The sequence below is a fragment of the Bombina bombina genome, chromosome 1 (assembly GCF_027579735.1).
Source record: "Bombina bombina isolate aBomBom1 chromosome 1, aBomBom1.pri, whole genome shotgun sequence".
Lineage (NCBI taxonomy): Eukaryota > Metazoa > Chordata > Amphibia > Anura > Bombinatoridae > Bombina > Bombina bombina.
Genome location: NC_069499.1, coordinates 384,121,631 through 384,135,316, shown reverse-complemented (window position 1 = coordinate 384,135,316; position 13,686 = coordinate 384,121,631).

Here is a 13,686-nt window from a genome sequence, read left to right as displayed (position 1 = left end):
ATATATTCTGACAAAGGACCGCAAAGGGTTAAAGAAACAGGGATTATAATGGTTTAATGATTATCAGGTTAGAACTAATGAAAACAGTCACTAAATTATTTTATTTGCAGTAGCTTACGTATAAAAGAGAAACAGATAACGTTATTTAAATTCTCAGCATAGCTGGCAAGAATCAGGTAAGCTAATAATTACGGCAAACCATAAGAAAAATTATATTACCAGATTTCTGATTGGCCCAGTGTTATTGTCGAGAGATAAGACCAGGTTAACAGGAATTACCTAGCAAAAACATTTGTGACTTTAAAGAGCAAACCAGAATTGATTAACTCATCTGATTAAATAAGAAAACTTTGAATATAAATGTAAAGAGCATAAATCATACTTAACAAAAACTGTTTCATATAGGTTTGTTTCAATATTGTGGGATCCTTTACTAGGGTTCAATATAAAAAAGACTCTCCTAGGTTACCCCTGGACCCTCTCTCGCCATTATCCTGACTTGTCTGTTTGGTGAGCTCAGCCTTTCATCTTCTCTGGAACAGGGGTGTGGTCATCGCGCATGCTTGGTGTGGCCCATCCTGTGTCCCTGTTTTGTCGCCTTGTGGCCCATCTCCTTTTGACTGTGGCTATGGACTATTTACTCTTTTCATTTTTGGACGAAATTGGTGAGGCATGTTTTCAAGTGATCACAATCTAAATGGATCTGGCTGCTAAAAGCCCACAGACACAAATGTGTTTTAAGTAGAAAAGTTCCTGAAAAAGTGTTTTCAGTTGTTATGTACTTGTTTATAAGTATAAAAACTGTGAATACAACCAAATATGACATAAACAATAGCCTTTTCACACCTCTGATGTCACAGCAAATGTCTTATGAAATAAGCCTATCCTAAAGTTTCATGGATTTCGGTGTCCCACAAGGGAGTGAGCTTGTTTTTTGGGGAGCTTAATGTGGGCGTATTCGATCGGGTTGATTTCTGTCCGCGGCCTCAGAGCAGGCAGACAAGTTATGGAGCAGCGGTCTTTAGACCACTGCTTCATAACTTCTGTTTCCGGCAATGCCTAAAACAGGGGCATCAAACTCCAAACAGAGCTTGATAAATCAGCCCCTCTATGTGAGCAGCTTAATGTAAAAAGCTTAATGTATGAAAATGTGCCTAAACATCAACCAATTTCTTTAAAACTTAGCACAATCTTTGTTTTGAACTATTTAAGCCTATCCTAGAAGTTTCATGGATTTTGGTTTCCCACAAGGCAAATGAGTGACATTAAGCTTGTTTTTTGGGGACCTTACTGTGGCTTAACGTACAAAAAAGAACTTAGATTTTAACCAATTTCCCCCAAACATCACAACATACAATAATCTATCTATTCAAACATATCCTGAACATTTCAGGACATTTGGTAAAACCTACCAAAAGTTATTTACATTTAACTTTTTTTTTTTACAATCCAAAAACATTTAGGGGGCCGATTTATCAAGGGCGAAATGGCTAGAAAAAAGAACTTCAATGTTAACCAATTTCCCCCAAACTTCACACAATACAATAATCTATCTATTTAAACATATTCTAAAAATGGCAAGACAATTGGTAAAACATACCAGAAGATATTCACATTTTACCTTTTTTTTCTTACAGTCTTAAAACATTTAGGGGCCGATTTATTAAAATGCAGACGGACACGATACGATGTAGTATATCATGTCCACCACACATCGATAAATGCCAACAGCATACGCCGTCTGCATTTATCATTACATATTTGATCGGGTTGATTTCTGTCCGCGGCTTCAGAACAGGCGGGCAAGTTATGGAGCAGCGGTCTTTAGACTGCTGCTTCATAACTTCTGTTTGAAGCCTAAAAATCAATCAGTTGCTTTGAAACTTTGCACTTCCTAAGTTTTTCACTATCCAAACCTATCCTAGAAGTTTCATGGATTTTGGTTTTCCACAAGGCAAATGAGTGACATTAAGCTTGTTTTATGGGGGGCTTAATGTGGCTTAACATACAAATTAGAACTTAGATGTTAACCAATTTCTCCCAAATACAATACAAATATATATATATTCAAACATATCTTGACAATGTCAAGACACTTGATAAAACACAATCCCAAAACATTTAGGGGCATATTTATCAAAGTGCGAGCCGACATGATACAATGTAGCGTATCATGTCTGCTGCACAATCATTGCACAAGCAGTTCACCAGAACTGCTTGTGCATTACCTTCCCCTGCAGATTCACGGTCAATCGGCCGCTAGCAGGGGGTGTCAATCAACCTGATCGTATTCGAACAGGGTGATTTCTGTCCGCCGCCTCAGAGCAGATGGACAAGTTATGGAGCAGTGCTCTTTAGACCACGGCTTTATAACTTCTGTTTCCGGCGAGCTTGATAATCATCCCCTTAATGCAAACAGCTTACTGTAAAAAGAGCTTAATGTACCATAATGTGCCTAAACATCAATCAATTGTGTTGAAACTTTGCACTACCTAGGTTTTTTTTGGTTTCCCGCAAGGCAAATGAGTGACATTAAGCTTGTTTTTGGGGAGCTTAATGTGGCTTAACGTATTAAAATAAACTTAGATGCCACCTAATGTCCCCCAAACTTCACAACATACAATAAATATATATATTCAAACATATCTTGAAAATTTCAGGTCGTTTGGTAAAACATACCAAAAGTTATTCACATTTTTTTTTTTTTTTTACAATCCAAAAAACATTTAGGGCCAAGTTATCAAGGGCCAAATGGCTAGAAAAAAGATGTTAACCAATTTCCCCCAAACTTCACACAATACAATAATCGATCTATCTAAACATATTCTGAAAATGTCAAGACATTTGGTAAACATACCAGAAGATATTCAAATTTACTTTTTTTTCTTTTTTTTTACAGTCTTAAAACATTTAGGGGCTGATTTATTAAAGTGCAGGCGGATGTGATACGGTGTTGTAGCGTATCATGTCCGCCGCACATCGATAAATGCCGACAGCATACGCCATCGGCATTTATCATTGCACAAGCAGTTCTTGTGAACTGCTTGTGCAATGCCGCCCCCTGCAGATTTGCGACCAATCGTCTGCTAGCAGGGGGTGTCAATCAGCCTGATCGTATAGGATCAGGCGGATTGATGTCCGCAGCCTCAGAGCAGGCGGACAAGTTATGGAGCATCGGAACAGCCAATAGAATGCAAGCTCAATCTGATTGGCTGATTGGATCAGCCCAATCGGATTGAACTTCAATCTGATTGGCTGATTCAATCAGCCAATCAGATTTTTCCTACCTTAATTCCGATTGGCTGATAGAATCCTATCAGCCAATCGGAATTCAAGGGACGCCATCTTGGATGACGTCACTTAAAGGAACCTTCATTCGTCGTCTAGTCGTCGGTGGAAGAAGATGGCTCCGCGTCGGCTCGTCTGAAGATGGCTCCGCTCCGCTCCGGATGGATGAAGATTGAAGACGCGCGCTGGATGATGACTTCAATCTGATGGAAGACTTCTTCAGCGCCCCTTGGATGATGACTTCAATCGGATGGAAGACTTCTTCAGCGCCCCTTGGATGATAACTTCGGCCGTTGCGGATGTCCTCTTCTGTTCCATCGGTGGTCGGCTGGCTGAAGACAGCTTAAGGTAGGATGATCTTCATGGGGGTAGTGTTAGGTTTATTTAAGGGGGGGTTGGGTTAGAGTAGGGGTATGTGGGTGGTGGGTTGTAATGTTGGGGGGGTTGTATTTTTATTTTACAGGCAAAAGAGCTTATTTCTTTGGGGCATGCCCCGCAAAAGGCCCTTTTAAGGGCTGGTAAGGTAATAGAATAGGGTAGGGCATTTTTTTATTTTGGGGGGCTTTGTTATTTTATTAGGGGGCTTAGATTAGGTGTAAGTAGCTTAAAATTGTTGTAATATTTTTGAAATGTTTGTAACTTATTTTATTTTTTTTGTACTTTAGTTAGTTTATTTAATTGTATTTAATTGTAGTTATTTGTAGCTAATTTATTTAATTAATTTAATGATAGTGTAGTGTTAGGTTTAATTGTAACTTAGGTTAGGATTTATTTTACAGGTAATTTTGTATGGTCTTTTAGCTAGGTAGTTATTAAAAATAGGTTTAATAACTATTTAATAACTATTCTAACTAGCTAAAATAAATACAAAAGTTACCTGTAAAAATAAATATAAATCCTAAAATAGCTACAATGTAATTATTAATTATAATGTAGCTACATTAGGGTTTATTTTATAGGTAAGTATTAGTTTTAAATAGGAATAATTTAGTTAATGATAGTGTAGTGTTAGGTGTAATTGTAGGTTAGGATTTATTTTACAGGTAAATTTCTCTTTATATTAACCTAGGTAGCTATTAAATAGTTAATAACTATTTAATAGCTATTGTACCTAGTTAAAATAAATTGAAATTTGCCTGTAAAATAAAAATAAATCCTAAAATAGCTACAATATAATTATTAGTTATATTGTAGCTATATTAGGGTTTATTTTATAGGTAAGTATTTAGTTTTAAATAGGATTAATTTAGTTAATAAGAATACAGTAATATTTATTTAGATGTATTTAATTAATATTTAAGTTAGGGGGGTGTTAGGGTTAGGGTTAGACTCTAGGTTTAGGGGTTAATAATTTTATTATAGTGGTGACGGTTGTAGGGAGCGGCAGGATAGGGGTTAATAAATTTATTATAGGTGGCGATGGTGTGGGGGGGCAAGATTAGGGGTTAAAAAGTTTAATATAGGTGGTGGCGGGGTCCGGGAGCGGCGGTTTAGGGGTTAAACTATTTATTTAGTTGTGGTAGGGTCCGGGATCGGCAGGATAGGGTAATAAATTTATTATAGGTGGCGGCGGTATAGGGGGGGCAAGATAGGGGTTACTAGGTATAATGTAGGTGGCGGCGGGGTCTGGGAGCGGGGGTTTAGGGGTTAATACATTTTATTATAGTTGCGGCAGGGTCTCTAGGAGCGGCAGTTTAGGGGTTAATAAGTTTATTAGAGTGGCAAGTGGGCTCTGGGGAGCGGCGGTTTAGGGGGGTACTAACTTATTTAGTTGCGGCGGTGCTGTAGGGGGGGCAGATTAGGGGTGTTTAGACTCGGGGTACATGTTAGGGTGTTAGGTGCAGACATCTCCCATAGGAATCAATGGGATGTCGGGCAGCAGCGAACATGAACTTTCACTATGGTCAGACTCCCATTCGATTCCTATGGGATCCGCCACCTCCAGGGTGGCGATTGAAAACCCAGGTACGTTGGGCCGGGAAAAGTGCAGAGCATACCTGGTAGTCATTTGATAACTAGCAAAAGTAGTCCAGATTGTGCGAACATGTGTGCGGAACATCTGGAGTGACGTAAGAATCGATCTGTGTCGGGACTGAGTCCGGCGGATCAAAGCTTACGTCACAAAAATTCTACTTTTGCCGGGCAGCAGGGCTTGAATAACTAAGGCGAATCAGCCTCGCCACAAATACGCTGCGGAATTCCAGGGTATTTGAGGTTGACGGCTTGATCACTAGAGGCCAAGGGAGATTCTCTAAGCGCAGGCACGCAAAAAAACTTACCTGAACAGCGCATCAAAATCTTTCACTACACAATCGATTGAGCGGGTCTAATGCTTCCAGGACAGATCTGAGGGGTGTGACGTATCAATGACGTTGCGGCATATTGCGTATGCTCATATCAGTTAACGCTCGCCATCTTGGAACCTGGGTTCTCAGCACGGATTGGAAGACTATAAGAGAAAGCAACGGAGTGGGTTTGGAAAAGGGAAAAAAAATTGTGGACAAATATCGCAGAAATGGTAAGTGTTTTTAAACATGAAGGGCATAAGAAAATGTATTTTTTTAGGTAATTATTATAAAGGTATAATAAAAAAAAAAAAATCAGACTACAGTGGTCCCTTTAATGTACAAAAATGTGCCTAAACTTCAACCAATTGTCTTGAAACTTGGCACAACCAATTTCTTTCACTATCCAATCCTATCCTAGAAGTTTCATGGATTTTGGTTTCCCACAAGGCAAGATTAGTGACATTAAGCTTGTTTTTTGGGGAACTTAATGTAGCTTAACATAGAAAAATGAACTTAGATATCAACCAATTCCCCCCAAACTTCACACAATGCAATAATCTATCTATTCAAAAATATTCTGAACTTTTCAAGACAATTGTTAAAATATGCCAAAAGATATTCACATTTAACTATTTTTTTACAATCTTAAAACATTTCACTTTGAACGGCTTAACTTAAAAAAAGAGCTTAATGTACCAAAATTTAGACCACGGCTTTCATAACTTCTCATTCCGGCGAGCTTGATAATCATCCCCTAATGCAAACAGGCTTATTGTAAAAAAGAGCTTAATGTACCATAATGTGCCTAAACATCAATCAATTTACTTGAAAACTTGTCACAACCTTGTTTTTTTAATATCCCAAACCTATACTAAAAGTTTCCACGGATTTTGATTTCCCACAAGGCCAAATGAGTGACACTAAGCTTGTTTTTTTTTTTGGGAGCTTAATGTGGCTTAACATACAAAAATTAGATGTTAACCAATTTCCCCCAAACTTCCCACAATAAATATTGTATCTATTGAAACATATCTGGAAAATGTGAGGACGTTTGGCAAATCATACCAAAAGTGTTATTCACATTTAACAATTTTTTACAATCTAAAACATTTAGGGATAGATTTATTATTAATCAAGCGGACGTGATTCGCTGCAGTGAATCATTCCCCGCTCAACTCACTAAATGCTTGACAGCATACGCTGTCGGGCATTTAACATTGCACAAGCATTTCTTGTGAAATTCTTGTGCAATTGCCACCCACTGCTCACTGGTGGCCAATCGGCCACTAGCAGGGGCTGTCAATCATATCAAATGGGTCAGGATGATTTAAATCCGTTACCTAAATGGTGACGGACAAGTTAAGAACAGCTTGTCCTTATCTATTGGTATGTTTTACCAAATGTCCTGAAATTTTTAGAATATGTTTAAAATAGATAGATTATTGTATTGTGGTGAAGTGTGGGGGGAATTGGTTAATTATCTACAGTAAGGTTCATTTTTCTGCGTTATTAAGCCAAATTAAGCTCCCCAAAAAACAAGCATAATGTCACTCATTAGCCCTTGTGGGAAACGAAAATCCAATGAAACTTCTAAGATAGGCTTGGATAGTGAAAAACTGAGGTTTGTGCCAAGGTTTAAGGCAATTGATTGATGTTTAGGCATTAAGCTCTTTTTACCATTAAAGGGACACCTTGAACCAAATTTTTTTTCTTTTTGTGATTCAGATAGAACATTCAATTTAAGCAACTTTCTAATTTACTGCTATTATCATTTTTCTTCGTTCTTTTGCTACCTTTAATTGAAAAGAAGGCAATCTATGCTTTTTTTCTTAGTTCAGCACTCCGGATAGCACTTTTTTATTGGTGGATTGAATTTACAATCAGCAAGGACAACCCCAGGTTGTTCACCAAAAATGGGCCGGCATCTAAACTTACATTCTTGGCATTTCAAATAATGATTCCAAGAGAATAAAGGAAAATTTGATAATAGGAGTAAATTAGAAGTTGCTTAAAATTTCATGCACTATCTAAATCATGAAAGAAAAAATTTGGGTTCAGGGGTTAAGCTGCTCACATTAAGGGGTAGATTATCAAATATCGGAAGGACATCAGAGGGTGGCGGATGTGTTTAAGGAGCAGTTAAATGTGTAATAACTTTTGGTATGTTTGAATAGCTAGAATATTGTCTTGTGTGAAGTTTGGGGGAAATTGGTTAACATCTAAGTACTTTTTTGTACAGTAAGCCACATTAAAGGACCAGTCAATACAGTAGATTTGCATAATCATCAAAATGCATGATAAGAAGGACAATGCAATAGCACTTAGTCCTGAACTTCAAATGAGTAGTAGATTTTTTTTTTAAATAAATTGCAAATTTATGTCTATTTCCACTCCCCCTGGCCATCAGCCATCACAAATGCATATACGTTATATGCTGTGAATTCTTGCAAATGCTCAGTAGGAGCTGGTGACTCCAAAAAGTGTAAATATAAAAGACTGCACATTTTGTTAATGGAAGTAAATTGGAAAGTTGTTTAAAAATTACATGCTCTGGGGCATATGTATCAAGCTCCGAATGGAGCTTGATGCCCCGTGTTTTCTGGCGAGTCTTCAGACTCACCAGAAAACAGCCAGTTATGAAGCAGCGGTCAACAAAGAACCACTGCTCCATAACCCTGTCCGTCTGCTCTGAGCAGGCAGACAGTCATCGCCAGAAATGTGTAGAAATCCTTTACAATGGGATGTGGCTACTGAGAAACTTTTGAAGGCAGCATATCTTTCTTTTTTTACATAGAGATGTTCACAGGGCCTGGATTGGGCACCCGGGAGACCCGGGAAAAATCCTGGTGGGCCTGCGGCCGGCAGCTCAGCTGGGCTGGGCTAAGGTGCTGCAGTAGAGAGCAGCAATTAATTAGTAAATATTTTTATGTGATGCCGATATTTGCAATGAATTTATTTGCCGGTAATACATTCCAATCAGACTGAGTCTGTGAGTGTCTTTTCTCTGTCTGTCACTCACAGCTCAGTCTGTCACGTGAATGGATGAGGGCGGCCAGGGAGGAATGCAGGGGTGAGCCGGGGCCGGCTTACGTCACCACTGAGTGGGGCCCAAAGCAAGCAGCTGCCCCTGCATAGAGCCGTACTGTGGAAGGGGCCCTGGATGGTATGTGCACTGCCCAGCATGCCTAACTAATCCCCCTGTATATCCCAGAAACCTCCGGCATGCGGAGCTGGCTGCTGAGGAGGCGGGTTTTAGGTTATCCTGCGCTTCCCCTCACTGGCTGCTGCGCGCCGGCAACTTCCTGTATAGCTTGTAGTCTGAGGGAATTAGAATAGAAACCAAAGCAAAAATTTGCTGATTGCTGAACTATTACCATGTGTGTGTGTGATGTCAACTTCTGCACTGCATTGATGATCATGACAGAGTAAGTAACGTTGGGAAAAACTGCTTGTATTGCATTGATAGGAGGGTAAAACTGAAAAAAAACCTGGATGTATGAACTATGATGCATATTTGGGGTGGCATAATGGATGGTAGACATGGGTTCTAGGCATGTACATTTATGGGATCATGTTTGTGCAGAGTGACAATAAATATAACAGTGAGGCAGCTGCTCTGGGCACTTTATAGATGGGTGTGGAACAAAAAAATATTTTTTTTTATTTGTTACATTTTAAACAGGGTTTACTGAGAAAAAATGTTTTTATGGGCTGTGTTCTACTGTTACTGCCACCAATAGATTTGAAGGGAGTTTGCTTCAGATTCATCTCACAATTTTTTTATTTTATATATATATATATATATATATATATATATATATATATATATATAAAATATATATAATTATATATTATATTTATATAATATATATATATATATATATGCGTTGAAGGGGCGTGGCTAGGTTGGAGGGGGTGGGGCTAGGTCTGAGGGGGCGTGGCTGGGCCGGTCTATACAAATTTCCAGGGCCGGTCTGATTTCCCAGTCCGGCCCTGGATGTTCAGGTGATATTTTCTAGTCAACTTTTTACAGCTATGCTGCATCACTTTCAAGTGTTTAAACATTTGGGTATTATGGCCCTTTAAGCCATTTTCACATGAAATGTTTTAGGATGTCCCTCATTGATCCAATCAGCAGGGCTAGTTCCATGGCGCAGATGTGTGACTAGCACTGCTAATTGGATCAGCAGCAGTTTCTGCTTGTACTTTATTTGTTTAACCCTTTGAAGTGGCTAAACACGTAACTTTGCAGGGTCGCTAGTGTTAAAAGGGCATGCTCTAACAAAACTAAGTATTTAATGAATGGCCCTTTTAAAGAATTAAAATGATACAAAATGCATATGATAAAAGTCAAGGTACATTCATAATATATAACTGGCCTTATTTACTACTTAAGTAAAAAAAAAAAAAAATCAGCCCATACAAGCATGCTTTAAACATGGGTGCTCAATTATTTGTTATTGACAGTCACATTGGTAATTTTTTTGTACCTCCAAGAGAAAACAGAATTGAACCACCTGCCAAGAACAAGGTTATGTTTTTTTCTAGAGGCACATATGAGTCATAGATAGGCGCTTAGAGTGTTGAAAAAAAAAGTAGAGGGGTATTGTTAAATTGTAGTATCTTTAGGGGGAGAGTTAATTTTTTGGAGGTTACTTTTAAGGGGGCTAAGTTTTAGTGAAGATTAATATGGGGGTAATTTAACATAAGGAAAGTTCTAGTTAGAGTTAATTCACACTGGTGGTCAAGGATATGGTACCCGTAAAAATATCCCCAGCTAAAGCAGCTGCACAACATATTTTGGTAGTGATATATAGAGATGGACTTGCACCAAGACTGCTGTAAGACTGCTGACTCACATTGTAGCCACTTAAAGGGACAGTCTACTCCATCATTTTTATTGTTTAAAAAGATAGATAATCCCTTTATTACCCTTTCCACAGTTTTGCATAACCGACACAGTTATATTAATACACTTTTTACCTCTGTGATTACCTTGCTTCTAAGCCTCTGAAGACTGCCCCTTATCTCAGTTCTTTTGACAGACATGCATTGAATAACTCCACGAGAGTGAGCACAATGTTATCTATATGACAAACATGAACAGCATTTCAAGAAAAAAAGGGGGTTGCGATGGCATTACTATTTGTATTGAGGGTTGGGCTAATAATCATATTGGTTTGGCCTTATTAATAGTCTCTATTGCCCTTAGGTGCTGTGTACCAAATTACATAAAGCATATATACAACCAAAGAAAGTTGTAAAAAAAAGTGTACACAATAATAGCACTCACTCCCTCGAGTGTTAAATTATATACGTATGGTGTGGTGTATATGTATGAAAAAATGACACATTAAAACATAAACTTTAATAAGTATAGATTAAAAATTGGGCAGACTTAAAAACCCTAGACAACTAGTAGTTGTAATGAGTAATTTGTCTGTATAGTAACAGGCGAAGCTAAATGTTAATTGTGTTGTCAGATAATTATTAATAACTACACCTTGGGTATTAATATGCTAATTTTGTAGTAGGTTGAACAGAAATATATAAACATGAACAGCATGTCTAACTGGCAAAAACTGTCAAAATGCATGGGATAAGAGGCAGTTCAATGGCTTAGAAATGGGCATATGAGCCTACCTAGGTTTAGCTTTCCACAAAGAAAACCAAGAGAGCAAAGCAATTTTGATGATAAAAGTAAATTTGAAAGTTGTTTAAAATTGCAAGCCCTATTGGAATCATGAAAGTTTAATTTTGACTAGACTGTCCCTTTAAGTACAATATTGTTTCACAACTGCCATTGTCTGCAGTGACCTCAGTAGGATTCAGGCCACAGTGTTCAGTTAACAAATACATAGAGGATAATGTGTTTTATATGAGTTAAATTTGTAAAATTGCTGTTTACCTATTGTAAGAAGCTGACACTTTTTCTTTTAGATGGAATGTTACTTTTCAATATAATTGCTTAGTTTTGGAATAATTCACTAATTCCCAACTACCTTGAAATGATCAGAGCACTAGAAGCCAACTTCAGTTTGTAGAAAATTATGGTGAAAGAATACATTTACTTAGCATCTTGGGTATATTTGTTTCATTTCTTCATCAGGTGATAATTGTTACAACTATGCCAAATAGTTTGGCTTGGTTTTTTCATTACTTTTATGCCATAATTAAAATGTGCATTTCTTAGTTGGTGACCAGCTGTTTTATTAAAATGTGCTCAATTCCGGATGTAGTTTGATACTGGATGGAAATATTTGCTTATGGAGCACACCAAGGAATGATGTTGTGGTTACAAAACACAAAACTGTTTTACTGAATCCCAACATGTAAAATATATATATACTTTTTCATGAAAAACGGAGAGAGTATCTAAGAAGGTGGTGAGGAATGTGGGTGGGTGGGAGAGAGCTGTTTGGGAGGGATCAGGAAGGTGGGAGGGTAATACCTACATTACAATACTATTTGTCTTACCAGCTAACTAATTAACCCCTTCACTACCGAGAATATTAAAAGTGTGGTGCACAGCTGCAATTTGCAGCCTTCTAATTACAAAAACATAATGTCAAAGGCATTCATGTCTGCTATCTCTGAACAAAGTGGATCTCAGGGAAGATTTTACAACTATTTGTGTTATGACTGCACAAGCAGTATGTAAATAATTTCAATGAGAAACCCAACGTTTGTGAAAAAGTTGACATTCGTTTTAATATTATTGCATTTGGAGGTAAAATGGTGGCATGAACTATACCAAAATGAGCCTAGATCAATAGCTTGCGTTGTCTACTAAAACAATATATAGTTTTGATAGATAAATCTAAAAACCAAGGCTCTGATACTAAATGGAGAGTTAGAACGCTAAAAATTCTCCAATTCTTTGGCAGTGAAGGGGTTAAAGATATATAAATGCATAAATTAAGTACCCTTTAATTAAAAAACTACAAACATTTAACAACAAAGATGTACATATTACTTTTAAACCAAAAGGCCTCAAGATAATTTGTTTACTTAATATGACGTGAAGTAAATCAGCTACTTTACTCTCCCTTCAATTAAACATTTCTTTTGTGTCTAAAAGTGATCAGTCATATTGCTTCCCAGTTCTCACTCCTTTGGCATTTTCATTGTGGTTTATTTTACTTCCTTTCTATGTCAGCCAAATAACTAAACCAAAAAGGCGTGATCTGCCAGAACTGTTTCTAGCATGAAAAATCTATAAACATATAATATTTTCAACATTCTTAAGTAACAGGTCTGCAGGTCTGTGTGATTGGAACAACCAAATAAAGGGAATAAACTTCTTATCATTATCTAAATTCTACAGAATAGATCCATAATATTCTGTCACTCACATTCCAACAAAAGCAGAAAATCACACTATTATCATGGGTAAAAAGTAGCGTCATTGCAAAGACATCCTGGTTTTATTTTGTTGCTGGGCCCACGACCGCACATGTGTTTATGGCAGCCAAGGAAAAATCGATTTGGCAGTGAAATAAAGGAAATTCAACAACAAACAACTCATGCTTATTTGAAAAATAGCAAAAGTTGGTATCTGTTCAAAGTTCTTTAAGGTGTTTTACATTTGCCCTAATCTGTGCTACATTTTCTTTATTTCTCTTTAATTCATATTAATTTGCAATCTGTTGTGATTAAATCAACTGAATATATTATACATCTCTAAATATAGTCACACTTCAAATTAATTTATATATTTTATAGCTGTAAATGATGTTGATTATTATGATTACACTACAACTACAGAAAATATATTATTATTGTTGTTATTATTATTAGTAATAGTAGTAGTAGTACAGAATACTTACTTTTTTTACGTATTCCAACACATGATAACTTATTTATTTTAATTATGTTGAAACATATTTCTAAATATCATTGTGAAATATATTTGTATTCTGATGTAACCATTACTTTTTTATATACAGCATCCATTGCCTGCATTTATCATTGCACAAGAAAACACTCATGTAGCCCCACCCACTGCCCTTGTTTAACCAATCACAAGAAAGCAGAGGTGTCAATCCCCCTGGGTTTATCAGTCCATAGCAATTTAATTATTTTCTTACCCCTGTTTTTACACTTTTGG